Source organism: Sciurus vulgaris (genome assembly GCF_902686455.1).
Source record: "Sciurus vulgaris genome assembly, chromosome: 4".
Lineage (NCBI taxonomy): Eukaryota > Metazoa > Chordata > Mammalia > Rodentia > Sciuridae > Sciurus > Sciurus vulgaris.
The window spans coordinates 117,498,040-117,512,455 of NC_136464.1; positions in this window are offsets into that span (position 1 = coordinate 117,498,040).

The following is a 14,416-nucleotide window of genomic DNA, read 5'->3' on the forward strand; positions in this document are numbered from 1 at the left end:
GAGATGATTATTTAGTTATGGAAAACACTTTTTCCATATACTTTTATTTTCCATATACTTTTATTTTTTTTTATAAATTTGGAGTGTGTTTTTGACTGGAAAATTTATGTCCACTGGCCTTGTTGCTTTATCTCTGAACTCCTTCTGGAACCCATTCCACCAATTACACATCATATATCATTTTCTCCTCTACGTTTTCCCTCCTGGTATTAACCCCACCTATATGAAGATGAATTCAGATTCTCTTCATTTTTAGATGCCATCTTTCCCATGAATTCCAAACCCAATTTTCAGTACTTTGAACTTGTAAGCACCACAAATTCTTTCATAAGACATAAAGTTGATTTTCTTGTCTTGGGTCTTTAAATTGGACCTGCATAGTCAACCTAGCTAGTGAGACTCAGTGGCAGCATTTTCCCCAGAACCTCTGACCTTTGCTCTTTGGCTTCCATGTCCTTGCCCTCACTCCTAGAACTGAGATTTCTGACTTATACTTTGGAGCCAGGACTTCCATCTGTCACTCTGGATCTCAGTACTTCAGTTTTATACCCTAGCTTTCTGCATAATCCCTCCATTTTGTACTGCACTTTGCCTCAAAGGACAAGATTCCCTTTCCATTCCAGTGCCAATGCCAGTCAAGAGGTGGCAAATTTTGACACCCTTGTCTTCCATATGTTTATTCTCTTAAGCCACATCCTAGAATTCTTTTCAGATTCTTTGTCCTCAGAAACATCTAAATCTCCTTACTCCCTCTCACTCTTCAGACCCATTTGGTGGCTAAGTGCTCTTAATTCAGTCTTCATGGTGTCTTTCACACTTGTTTCCTCCTTTGAATTCTCATTGTTACCACCGTAAAGTTAGCCCTTAGACAACAGAAATGTATTCCTAGACAGTTACCCTACTTCTGAGTCTCCCCCACTAAAATACAAGATGCACAGTTATCCTAATATTCCTGAAACTTCTTTATTTATTCTTAATCTTATTCCTAATATTCCTGAAACTTCTTTATTTATTCTTAATCTTATTCCACAAAAAATGTATGTGGAAAATCAAAACAAAAAGATATTACTTCCTTCTACCAGTTTTCGATGCCTTTCATTATCCACAGAACAAAATCCAAACACTACCCCAAATCTCAACATATCTCCATGAATTCAATTTTCTGGACCTACCACGTTCCTTGCCACACCTAATCCAATACATACAATCCAACGTGCCTCTGTTTTTTTATCTGCTTGCTAAGATTTTCCCACCCTTCAAAGTAAAATACTAATGTCCCTTCTTTAAAATTGTTACCTGAGCAGCTTCTTTCATCAACCCCAAAATATGTGTATGCCTTACCAAGCAGGGATCACCCTCCAAAGGACTTACTTGTGTACCTCACCACCACTAGACCATTGCTGCCTTTAGTGATAACTCCCATGTGTCACCACCCCAAGGCATTGTGTTTGCACATAACAAGCACTCAATACATGGAAGTTGAATGGAATTTCAGAAATAAAAACCAACAGAAAGTCCTATGCTCATTTAAATACAGCTGCCCACCCTATTTTTTCTCACTCCACTCTTCCTCCATCATTTTCAAAACAGTCAAAGAAAATGCAGATACACTGGGATTTTTGCCTCTGAGTCATACCTCAAATGGTATCCTACCGTTATCAGCTAGTCAAAATGAGGTAAGCATTGCTAACATAGAGGCCAACTGATTTCAAAGTGGTGGAACTTATTCCCATAAGACATTAACTTAGTGTGATTATTTCCCTATAAAGATAGAGTTTTCCCCTAATCATTATGTCTAGAACGACCCCATCTCACCCTGTCATTTTTTCCAAAAAGATCTCAGGAGAATGTGTAGACTGGAAACTATTAATACTCCACATATGATACCATGAATTGAGCCTAACTCCAGAAAAATCATTCTTTTATCTAGGTTGATTTGGGTGCAGAAACTTAAAGGGGAAAGAAAATATTTTAAATTAATTCTTTCTTGAAAATTTTTTGATTCTGAGGTTGAGAGATCCCACATTTATTTTTTGTTTAGCAATTAGGAATATATATAACCTTCAGGACTCAAAGTATTCATTTCATAAGAAGGGTTTATGTGAACATTAGTAGCTTCTAGAACTAAAAATGATATTATAGACAGATTACTTTTTAAAATTCCCATGTGAAAGTATGGTTACTTTAGTCATTTAGTAAATATTCATCATGCATTTATTAGAGAATTCCATTGGGCCAGAACTTAGGCAAATGTTAAAATGTAGCTACAGTTTACTGTGATGTCAATCTTTATATAAATGCCTCAAGCACATAATACACTTAACAGATTTTTCATTTGTTGCTAAAGGAAGATATTACTAAAATGAATCTTTCATATTTCCCACATTCTGATGATAGAATGAAATATATTAAATCAGAGAATAATGGAAAAGATATGCCTAACTCAATCCTAGAGAGTTAATTCAAACAAATAATGGTGGGCTGGGGTGTAGTTCTGTGGTAGAGTGCTTGCCTAGTATTCACAAGGTCCTGGGTTTCATCCCCAGTACCACTAAGGAAGACAGAAAGAGAGAAGGAAAGAACTGGGCACCAGCATCAGCAAAAGTGAGGCCCTGAGCAATTCAGTGAGATCTTGTTTCTAAATAAAATACAAAATAGGGCTGAGGAGTGGCTCAGTGGTCGAGTGCCCCTGCGTTCAATCCCTGGTACCCAAAAGCAAACAACTAAAAAAGAAAAGGAAAGAAAGGAGTCAAACCTGCTTATATTACTGGTAGTTTTGTTGTGGGGCACAACTTAAGAACAGACAATCATCACTGAGAAGTTCGAATTTGAGAGTCTTCATCAGCCAGCTGGCTGACTGTCTCACACAACACCCCAAAAATGGCTATTGGGAGAATAGCCCAGACCATAGAGTGGCAGGGGTGTTTTATACCATAAGTCAGTACATCAATCATAAGTGTCTGTTGCTATGATTCAAAATTACAAACTAACATCATGAGATCTAAAATCATAAGCAGAAGGGGAAGTGGGTCAAATGACCTTACTTAGGTACAAATTAAAGAATGGTTACTAACATCTAGACAATCACTGTTGACATCACTGTTGACATGGTACATTGTTTAGGAAAAATAAGAATCAAAAAGAGAAAAATTTTTCATTATATAAGAATTGCCATTTTGTGTTGCCAAACATGTCATGCTAAGCAACTGTTGATGGGTACAGAGGCAAGGTGTTCTCATGGGAGGAGCATTCCCTACATAACAGAGTCTCAGGGTAAAATGGAGTCTGTTTAGTCATTGCCCACCTAGCCGGGCCTATAACATTTGCATGGAGTCAAATATGTCAGCCCATCACAGTTTCTCTTGAGACCTCCTTTGCACAAGCTTTTGAAAGAAACAGGTGTGTGGAACCTGTTTCTATTAACACATACACTATGATCACATTCTGTTTACCTCATCTAAGGCAAATTTATGAGTTGTCCAGCTTTGCACAGGATTAGTATCCTACAGATTTGTGCCATGAAACCCAGTAAAGATTCACTTGGTTTAGAGGCCAAGTCCGAGTTACCACTGTTCTCTATGTTGGTGGAGAACTAGAAAGCAAAATGAAAAGACAGATTCCTAACTATCTAGACTACGTCCAAATGATGGTTGTAGAAACCCTTTGCATGTTAGTATATATTCCTTATAGACTTAATTCCCCCAAAATATAAAACAACACAACTCAAATGCTGTGAATAGAGTGATGGACAAGTCAAAACCCCATCCCCAAGAAACTTCATTCTGATAAAGGAGATAAATTGTAACAGAAATGACTGTAAAACATAGCTAAATGCTGAATACTCTCAGAGTGGAATAAAAATGCCATGGGAAAGAATGGTATTCATGTGGTTTTTACAGGCTTAAGTTTAGAAGATTTTCCTGGGGAGTTTGCATTTTAAAACTGAATTCCACACGATTTCAGAGGTAAGATTTCAAGGAGTAGAAGATACTATTGGGAATGGAAACTCAGAAAGGGTTTCTAAGTAAGGGGGGCAAAGTGGGAAAAACACAAACTGCAAGAGGACAAATGAATTATACAGATCATTTCTATTTGTTTTTCAGAAAGAATTGAACATGTTCGCTTGGAACTAAGTAAGACATTATTCTTATTCTTAAAACGTCTACAAAGTCTATGTTGATATACCTACATGAGTTATGGGAAAATTCAGATCTCATTATTACTTATCCATTTGTAAAGTATTAAAGATTTTTGTCTCTCATCAGGTGAAAATGAACTTCTTTTTTCCCCCCAGTGACAGAGTGTGGTATGATTCCACTTATTTAAGTTGCTTTGAAAATAAACTACTTAATAGAAATACTAGAAGAATAACATATTTGCCACTACTAAGAACCACAACAGTGGTTCTGGATTCTGAAACAATACATTTCTTCTTTGCTCCTGTGTATTGACCAGTGGATGCACAGTGGGAAAAGGATCTTATAGTCACTGAACATCTGGACTGAGAATGTGTGCTTTCCAGATGTGAGCATGTTGAATCAATCTGAGTCTAGTTTTCTGATTTATATGTAAGATAGGAATTTTCTTAATAGAAGCTCATGCATTCGTTACAGTATGTTGTTACCATAAGTTCTCCTAGTTATGCAGTGGAATCTTTTATATATTTGGAAAGTGTCAAAGCTTGGGAAAATACATGTTGGATACATTTCTCATACTATGTCAAAACTAAATAAATGACCAAGTCTTACAATGTCCAAGTATGCCAAATCCTTGAAAATATTAATTTTAAAGAAATTAGTATATTTCAAAGTTTTCAGAAAATTATATGAATGGTGAAATAAAATAGCAAAAATGCATGTATAGGTTTATAATGTTTTTAAGAAAGGAGAAAGTAAACTAACATGGAATCTTTGGAATATTTCCATAAAAGTCTGAACCTCTCAAAACAACACTGAAATAATAAAGAAATAGGTAGACCTGGCTTAACACAGACATGGCTGAATACAACTTGCAAACAACATGGTATGGTGGCTCTCCAATAAGGTGATTGTTTGAAAATCAGTATAGCAGAATCATCCTTCCAATAAAGGAGAGGGGTTAGAAGCTAGACACCTTAGCTTTTTGCTAGGTACTTGGGCAAGTTTGGAAATACACTGCTATGGTCTGAATAGTTTCCCCAAAATTCATATACTGAAATTTAATCACCAATTTGATAGTATTAAGAGGTGGGGCGTTTTAGGAGATAAATTCCTGAGGGTACAGCCTTCAAGAATGGAATTAGTGATCTTATAAAAGTGGTGCAAGGAGCTCTACTCCTTCCACCAAAAAGTGCCTTCTGTGAGGCAAAAAGTGAGACTTCAACAGATACTGAACTTGCTGAGATCTTGATCATGGACTTCATGGACTCCAAAACTATAAATAAATCTCTTTTATTTATAAATCACCCAGTCTCAGGTGTTTTGTTATAGCCTCACCAACAGTTTAATACACTCTCCCAGGATTGGCTTATTCTGGCAAAGAAATTAAATGAAATACAGTGAGCATTGTGCTCATTTAATGCTTGGCACATAGTAGGGATTCATTCAGTGTTAGTTTCTTTCCTCTCTTCCATAATATAATAGCAACTGAGGAAAGTTGAGTGGGGTCTAAAAGGGAATTGGCCCTGTTTTTAACTCAATGGACAGGCATACCATTACAGTTATTAACAATAAGAAGAGTGACTTGCAAGACAACTTCACAACCTGAACAACGTAATCTTTACCCTTTCTTTCTTTCTCTCTCTCTTTCTTTTTTTCTTTCTTTCTTTCTTTCTTTCTTTATTCTTTTTAGATATATATTACAGTAGAGTGTATTTTGACATATTGTACATACATGGAGTATAACATCTTTGAAGCAACCTTTAAACACAAAAATCTCCTGTTTATTCATGAATCTATGTATTTCCTGATTTGATTACTTGCTTTAAAAAAGGATAAGGGATAAATTTATGTTCAACTTTCATATCTGAAATATTGTGTCTTCTGCACCACCCCCTCACCCACAAAAATACCTAAAGTGTTTCTGTTGCCTTTACCAGGGGAAAAGCAGCCCATCTTTTGGAGAATGTATACTTTATTTTTCTTACCTTCCTTAAATTATAAATGATTAAAAATTGAAGCTGTATCTGGAGAACAGATATTCTGGATAAGTTATTTCTTTTTTATTATTATTAACATAGGTCTCTTCAACATCTGTTATATCTTATTGAAATTCATCAGGCTAAACACAGCTGCTATTTCATAGGAAAGTGGGAATAAGGGGTGGAGGAAGTGAGAAGGGAATTTTTTCCAAGGGAGTGGAGCTCAGGAAAAGAGGAAAAGTATGCTTTTCACTGTTATTTAACTTGGACTTCAAAACTATCGTGCAGCAGACATATATAGGCATAAATTTAAAATAACATTTAGAAAAAAAGTGTATTTCAGGCACCTTGTAAACCAAAGCAAAATGTACTAAAGTTTATTTCTGTTTCTCAAAGAAATGTTTATGTCTTTGTATAATAATTTACAGTTTCTCTTTTCCCCTAAAAGCTTAAAAATCAGGCATATAGCACACCGTTTCCTCAAAAACACACATACAAAATGAAATGGCTACAGGCCGTGAGATGACCACTGATATTTCAGGAGATAAGTGAGAAGCTCTTTGTAGTCAGTAAGTCAGCATTTATTATTCTTTCCTATCCTGTTTCCCCCACTCAGTAGCACACATCTATCTGTATTAGAAGCACAAGCAGATTTTTAAAAACCTTTTTCTTTACTGAACAGTCTTTTAAGATAATAAGCAAAAGTGAAGAAAAACCCAACATTTGAATTTTACCTCCTCCAAAGTGTGATCACTGGAAATTACCAGATCACCATCTTCTTCTCCACCTCCCTTCCCTGGGTTTATTTTGCAAAAGGCAAAGCCAAGGCAACATCTTCCTTTGTCCATAATAGTAAGCATAATAAATGAACAAGAAGTCAGCACAATCCATCTCCATACCCCTTGCAACTTAGTGTAATGTGTCTGTGGACTGTAACACTGAACCCAAAAGCTACATTTATCATGTTTTTTTTTGCTTGAAACCTTGATGCAAAATAAAAGGGAAATGAAATGGTCTATAATATATTTAGGAAACATTTCAAAAGATGAATAAGATCTCACTCAAGGGAGGGATCTACTGTGTACAACTTAGGATCCACTGCAGTTGGAGCTGCACTTGAAAATATTTAAATGATGATATATCACTAACTTTCAGAGACTTGAGTCATCTTGATAGTAAGTGAAAACCAGCACCGTGTCATAAATTATCTAGTCAAAATGTCAAGCTTTTCCTCTACATCATTACAAATGTGTCTGTGCTATGAGAATACTCACACCTATGAGATGCTGAGAAGAAAAAAAAAAAAAAAAAGATCACAAATTTCTACAGTGCAAGGGAACCCTTTCACAGTTCCAAGTTGGAGACATCCATCCTGGTGGGTTATAAAGGTAAATGGGAGAACAAATTGTAACAAAGCTCTCCACCTGTAACACCAAAAACTCTTCTTCACTTGAAGACTTATTTCTCTGATACCCTTAGATACACCTACCATTACATCCCCATTTTCCTAACCTCACTGGGATGATTAGGGGATTCTCTGAAAAATCAGATAGGCAATTACTGTAATACAGTCTCGACATTAGCTGGCCAATGTGGCATCAACAGTAATTGTACCTAACTAGAATAGCACCATTGCTAGCAGAGGGGTTTTATACTTGCTGAGAGTGAGAATATACAACACAAATGAGGTCCAAAAGCTTTCCAAGAGCCCTTCCTTGCTATTTCCATGGGAGGGTTGGCTCTGGTGAATGTTTAGGAAAACAATATTAATGCTGCTGCTTCACAGGATCCGTGGGGAAATCTGATAAATATCTGATTAAATTAGTCTCCAACATAATTACATTAAAGTCAAATTTGTTTAACTTTTTCTATGCTTGGTTATCTTTGCACAGTCAAAAAGATGTTAATTGGCAACCTAGCTTCTAATGTATTTATACCACTGGTGGTTCATTAAGTTCAAGTTTTATAATGCAAATGAACAGAGATGGAAACTGTTTTTTAAAAAGTTAACAATTAAACTCTGAGATTTTTGTTTGTAAATGGAGCCTGTGAAGTCATTAGTTTGCACTGATTTTTTTTAACTCTGAATTTTTTTGAATTGTCACTTTTAAAAAGATATTTCTACATAGAAGTATTATTTGTGCTTCTAGACATTAGAAAATAGAACAAAGGTAAATTGTAAACATGAGGGGGACACTACCCTACCCACCCTGCCAGTGTTAGGGAGACCCTATCTTTAGGAATTTATCACAGAGAAAGTTTCATCACACTTGAATTACCTTCTTCGACTCTTTCCATTGAAAATATATATATATATATATATATATATATATAGACCCTATCCTCACAGAACTTACAAATTAACTGAAAGTATGAGAAATGAGAAATAGCACAAAGATAACATTTTTTTCTTAAAAAGTAGAAACATGAAAATTACTAAATTACTGTATATACAAAGAAAAAAATTGTTGTCTATAATCCTGTCTAAATTTTGCTAAGAATTCTGATGGATTTCTATATGCAATTGAAGCAGAATGATAAAATGGGAGTTCTGCTACTTAGTTTTGGATGACACTCTAAAGTTAAGATCAATGTTGTTCATTCAGTGACCAAGTATATATAAAAGTCTAAATATCTAGGCACAATTTACCAAGGGTGATCCCAAATCCAGCCCAGGGTACAACAGACTGTTACCACCTCCAGGATATGTGGAAAGGCACATGACTGGTGAAAGGATATTGATAAGTATTTCCTTAGACTATGTCAGAGTCTCGTGTTACCTCTCTCACCTGAACACTGGCATGATGACGCTCGTCTACAAGTAGCTGGCTGCAGACCTCAGAGACAGTGCTGCACTGGGACTAGACAAAGCAAGGAGATTTGCTCCTGTGGGTCAGATCGGAACCCCACAGCTGGGTAGAGAACTTGGGTCAATTCACAGAGACCTTGCCCATGAGGACAACTCAGAGGAATATCGTTGTCCTTAAAGGACAGACTGAAGGGGTCCAGGATCTCATGGAGTGTTGAAGAAGCCAGCAGAAGAAACATCCATCTATCATGGAGTCACAGTGGAAGATTCCCACTGGGGATTACTGAAGTGCCCTCAGAGTCCCTGCACCCGGACAAGGTGCTGATTGAACAGCCAACATCCTCAGAGGGTATAGGTATCATAACTCAACTGTAGGAGCCTTTCCACCTCTCCAACAGAGGAGAAACAGGCTGCACAGGGAGAAGCACTAGGTGGGAAGATCATGAGGAAGCATGTTGCAAAACCCATTTCTCTGTAATTTTCCCATTCTGAGCTAGGTTGGGGTTGAGAAGGGGGAGAACTTTAATCTGGATGAGAACAATTTTGATATTAGATTGGACTGAATGTAAGTAAAGCAATAAAATGTTAAGCACCTGGACAAGTTACAGAAATAGCCTAGAATTTCTTCCAAGTTCAGGCTAGAAAGAGTTTGCAAAACAGGGTGAAATGAACTGTGCTGGAAAAGATAGCTCTTTAAGTCCATGTTGTAAGATATTTTATATGAGTTTTGAGAGTTGTAGCTGAGGTGACCCGACTATGTTGTAACAGTAAGAGAGAAATTTGAAGTTGATGAAGGAAAACAAGAGGAAGAAGGTAGGACAATGGGCACTTTTTGGGGACAAGGTAAGAAAAACAAAACCCTTGTTGATAGAAGGACCTTGACAAGACAGAAATGCCTGAAATGAGTTTTCATATTGTTTTCTATGAGGCGTATGTTATTAGCCTCTCCTTTCTACTAGAATGCATCCTTTGAAGAGAGTGGTGTTGAAGCGGATTCCCTAGCAAAGAGAAGTTTCTCTTGAGGATTCTGCAATTAATTTCTTTATCTCATCACATTTCACTTATATGTGTATGTTCAATATTGTCTGTCAATGTCCGTTTGATTGTGATGATGATGGTGATGTGATGATGGTGATGAGGTTGGTGATGTAGATAATCCCTTCCATTTTAAATGCTTAATGTGTTAAGCATATTGCATGAATCTTTTCATTTATTTATCATAATAAACACATGAAATTGGTATTATTATCCCTATTACTTAAGAAAAACTGAAGCTCAAAGTCACTTGATAATTTTTGATGTTACCCAGATATTAAATAATAGATAGAGAATTTGAAAATATTAGTATAAATAGAGTAACATTTCATTTGATATTTTTATCATTTACATTTCCTTTATAAAGACACTGCTTATAAATGGAATACATGCCAAAACTATTTCACTTATTATGTTTACTTTGAATTTAATTTGCTCCTTTGTCTAGTTTCCTAGAGGCTTATATTATTAATATTAGTTTTCCTTTTTTTCTAATGTACACAGTCAATATTATACATTTACCTCTAAGCACTGTTTTTGCTGCATCCCACACATATGGATAGGCTATATTTTGTAACCCAGAATTTGGTCTATTTTGGTGTATGGTTCATGTGAAGTTGATGTGTATTCTATTATGGTTGGATGTCAACTAGGTCCTGTTAATTGATGGTGCTGATCAGTTGACTATGTCTTTACTGAGTTTCTGTCTTGTAGATTTGACAATTACTAACAGAGGGGTGTTAAAGTCTTCAACTATTATAGTTAACACATGTATTGCTCTTTGCAGTTCTATTAGTTTTTGCCTCACTTTTAAAACTCTGTCATTAAGCACATGTTCATCAATGACTGTTATGTCTTCATGGAAAATTGACCCCTTATCATTATTCAGTGTCCTCCTTTATTCCTGATAATTCCCCTTGCTCTGTATTCGACTATGTCTGAAAAGCTCCAGTATTTTTTTTAAATGAATGTTAGTATGATATAACTTTATCCTTTTACTGTGACTTGGTATTTAAATAAATAAGGTAGGTTTCTCACAGACAGCATATAGTCATCCTTGAATTTTATCTACTCTGACTTTCTCTGTCTTTTATTAAGTATATTTAGAACATTTATTATTGATATAGTTAGATTAATATCTATGATATTGATAACTAGTTTCTATTCATTAACCTTTTCCTTCTCTCTCATTCCTGCATCTTCAACCCTTTTTCTGTCTTCTCTGGTTATAATTTGAAAATGTTATATAATTCCATTATATCCTCTTAGAATATCAATTATAATACTTTGCTTTTATGATTTTAGCCATTTCCCTTGAGGATGCAACATATATTTACAACGAATTCAATTCCTCTTTCAAATATCACCAAACTGCTTTATGCATCATACCATTGCTTCACAACAGAGTGAAGATAGCTCCTGACTTATGATGGTTCAACTTATGATTTTTCAGCTTTACAATGGAGCAACAGTGATGCACATTCAGTAGAAATTATACTTCATTTTTTTTTTTATTTTTATCTTTTCCCAGGCTTGCGACGTGCAGTGATATCCTCCTGTGGTGCTGGGCAGTGGTAGCCAGCCACAGCTCTCAATCACCACATGATCACAAAAGTAAGCAACCAGTATTTTACAGTTTTCCACGTTGCTAAGCTCTGATGTTCCATAGGTTAGGCATATTAAATGTGTTACTTATTAGGATATAACTCCATGATAAATCAAGGAGCATCTATATTCTCGGTTCCTTCCTCTCTTCCCTTATAACACTGATACCATTCATCTCATTTATTCATAAGCAGTAATCACTAAATATATGGTTGCAGTGATTTTTTTTTTTTTTGGTCCAAACTATTATTTGTTAAATTAATTAAGAATAAGGAAAACAAAAGATTGTTTTCCCTTCATTTAGTCCTCCTCTAACACTCTTCATTTCTTTATGTTTATCCACATTTCTGGCTTACGTAATTTCCCTTCTTTCTAAAGAATGCTTTTCCTTCACTTGTCTCGCAAATCAGGTCTACTGGCAACAAAGTCCCTCAGTTTTGCTTGGCTGATAGACTCTTTTTCTCATTCACCTTTGAAGGTCAATTTTGCTAGATACATATTTCCAGTTTGGTAAGATTTTGCTTTCAACATTGAAATATTTCACTCTACTATCTTCACACTTGCATGGTTTCTGAGAAGAAATTTAATGTAATTCTTATCCGTTCCCCTAGTGGTAAATTAATTTTTCATCTGAATTCTTGATCTTTGTCTTTGTTTTTCAACAGTTTATAAATGATATAGTTGTGTGTAAAATTTTTTGACATTTCTACTACTCATTAGTCTCTGGGTTTCTTGGATCGCTCACTAATTTTGGAAAAGTCTCAGCCATTACTACTGCAAATTTTTCAACTTTTTTCATTCCTTATTTTCTTTTACTCCAATTATTTATGTGTTGCATGTTTTATAATTGTCCTACAATTCTTGGATATTCCGTTTCATTGTTTTCATTCTTCTTTCCCTTTGCATTGCAGCTTTGAAAGTTCCTATTGACAGTTCTTCAAGCTCACCAATCTTTTCAGTCATGTCCAATGTCCATGCCACCCTCTGAAGAGTGTGACAAAGGCAGTCCTCTTTTCTGTTATAGTGGGTTTTGTTCTAGCTTTTCCTTTTGTCTTTTTCTTAGAGTTTCCATCTCTATGCTGACACTACCTACTACCTGGACTTCTATGTTATTCACTTTCCCCTTAGAACTCTTAACATGTTAAACAGGGTCATTTTAAATCCCTGGAATGATAACTACAATGGATTACAACTACTACGTTGGTAGTTGCTAATGATAAAAAGATAAACAGGTTTTGTTGTGTGTGTCTTTGGGCTATGTCTGCTTCCTTTTAGCATGCTTTATAATTTGTGTTGAAAGTCAAATACAATATAGCATGTAAGAGGAACAGAAGAAGATGTGTCTTTAGTATCAAGTTTCATACTTCCCTGTTTCCTTGTTTCCCATTTGGTTTAGCTGGGGTGTCAGAAGCTAAAATTTCCTTCAGTGTGTTGGTTTTTGACTCTCATTATTGCCTTTGGGTTTTCCTAGACACTCCTAAATAGGGTCTGAGTCTTGCAGTTCTCTCTTTTATTACAGAGGAGACCTAGAGACATAGTGACAAGATAAGGGGGCCAGGGAAGCATTGTCAGTTTTTAAGTTAAGCTGAGTTGGGTATTTTTCTTCCCCCAGATTGGTTAGACTTTAGTGAAACTGCAGTTGGTTAGCTCCTGGTAAAATAGCTTTGAAGACAGGTCTTTTTAAAGATAACAGAGGATTCTGGACATATTTCAGAATGGTTACATTTTCCCTCCTCTTGCTGGAAGTAGAAAGAGATTTTTCTCATATCTTCACAGTGAGAACCTGAACCTGGTAGGGCTCTTGGAGGTTAAAACTTCAGAAAGTTTGGGAGTCCCTTAAGACAGGAAACCCTGGGAGTTCTTAACTTTCAAGCTAGTCCATACTGAGCCTCCAGCATTTTGTAAATTGCAGTTTAAAATGCTCTGACTGATAGTGGTTTTAGCTGCAGGCTTCTCGTCCTGGACTTCTGGTAAAAGTTAGCTGTGGGTGATGACTGTCCCTCCGCAGATTTAGGGCAGTGTTTTGCCCTGTGACCTTAATTCTCTGAGGGATGTAAGAAGGCCTGTTGATGTTAGTGTTTTTTTCAGCTCTTTTTTTGTTATAAAGACAACAGTAACAACTTCCAAACTCTATACATTGGACTTCGAACCCTAAGATTCTAGTATTTTTTTATTCTTCAATAATATACTGAATTTTTATTACGTGCTAGAGACATTTGCAGTTATTGATGATTTGATGATACTGACAAGACATGGGTCTTTTCAATGGATTTACAGGGCAAGGGTCCACAATTATTTGCATCTAAATCTTCCTTTATTTGTGTTAGTTTTACTTCCTGCAAAGCCTAAGACCCTATTTTTATGCTTCTGTTCCATCATTTCTCTTTAGCTTTCCAGACTCCTACCTTCTACCCAGTACTCATTCATTCAGTCTCCCATTCTTGTGTCGGCTGAAGACCTCCTCTGTGCACCTACATCTCAAAGACCTTCTCTCATGGTCCTTTACTTCAGTTAACATTGAGATACTGGGTCAACAAATGACAACTTGTCTCAGAGATATCAGAGTCAAGAAAGAGGCACTGAGACATGGCCTCACTGTTCAGAGCTGGAGAGCAAGTAGCCCATGAGTACCAAGGGGACGACCAAACAGAATCCATTAGAAGCCCTTCTGGGTGCAGTTGATGGAGCCTAACAGGTAAGAATTATCTCTTGCTTGTGAGTTGTTACAAAATGTGGTCTTAGAGGACCACATTTTAGATTTATAAAAATAGCATATATAATTTTTTTTGATGAATCGAATGCCAAGTATATGTAAATAGATATAATTTTATTCGTGTTTTAGATTCCTA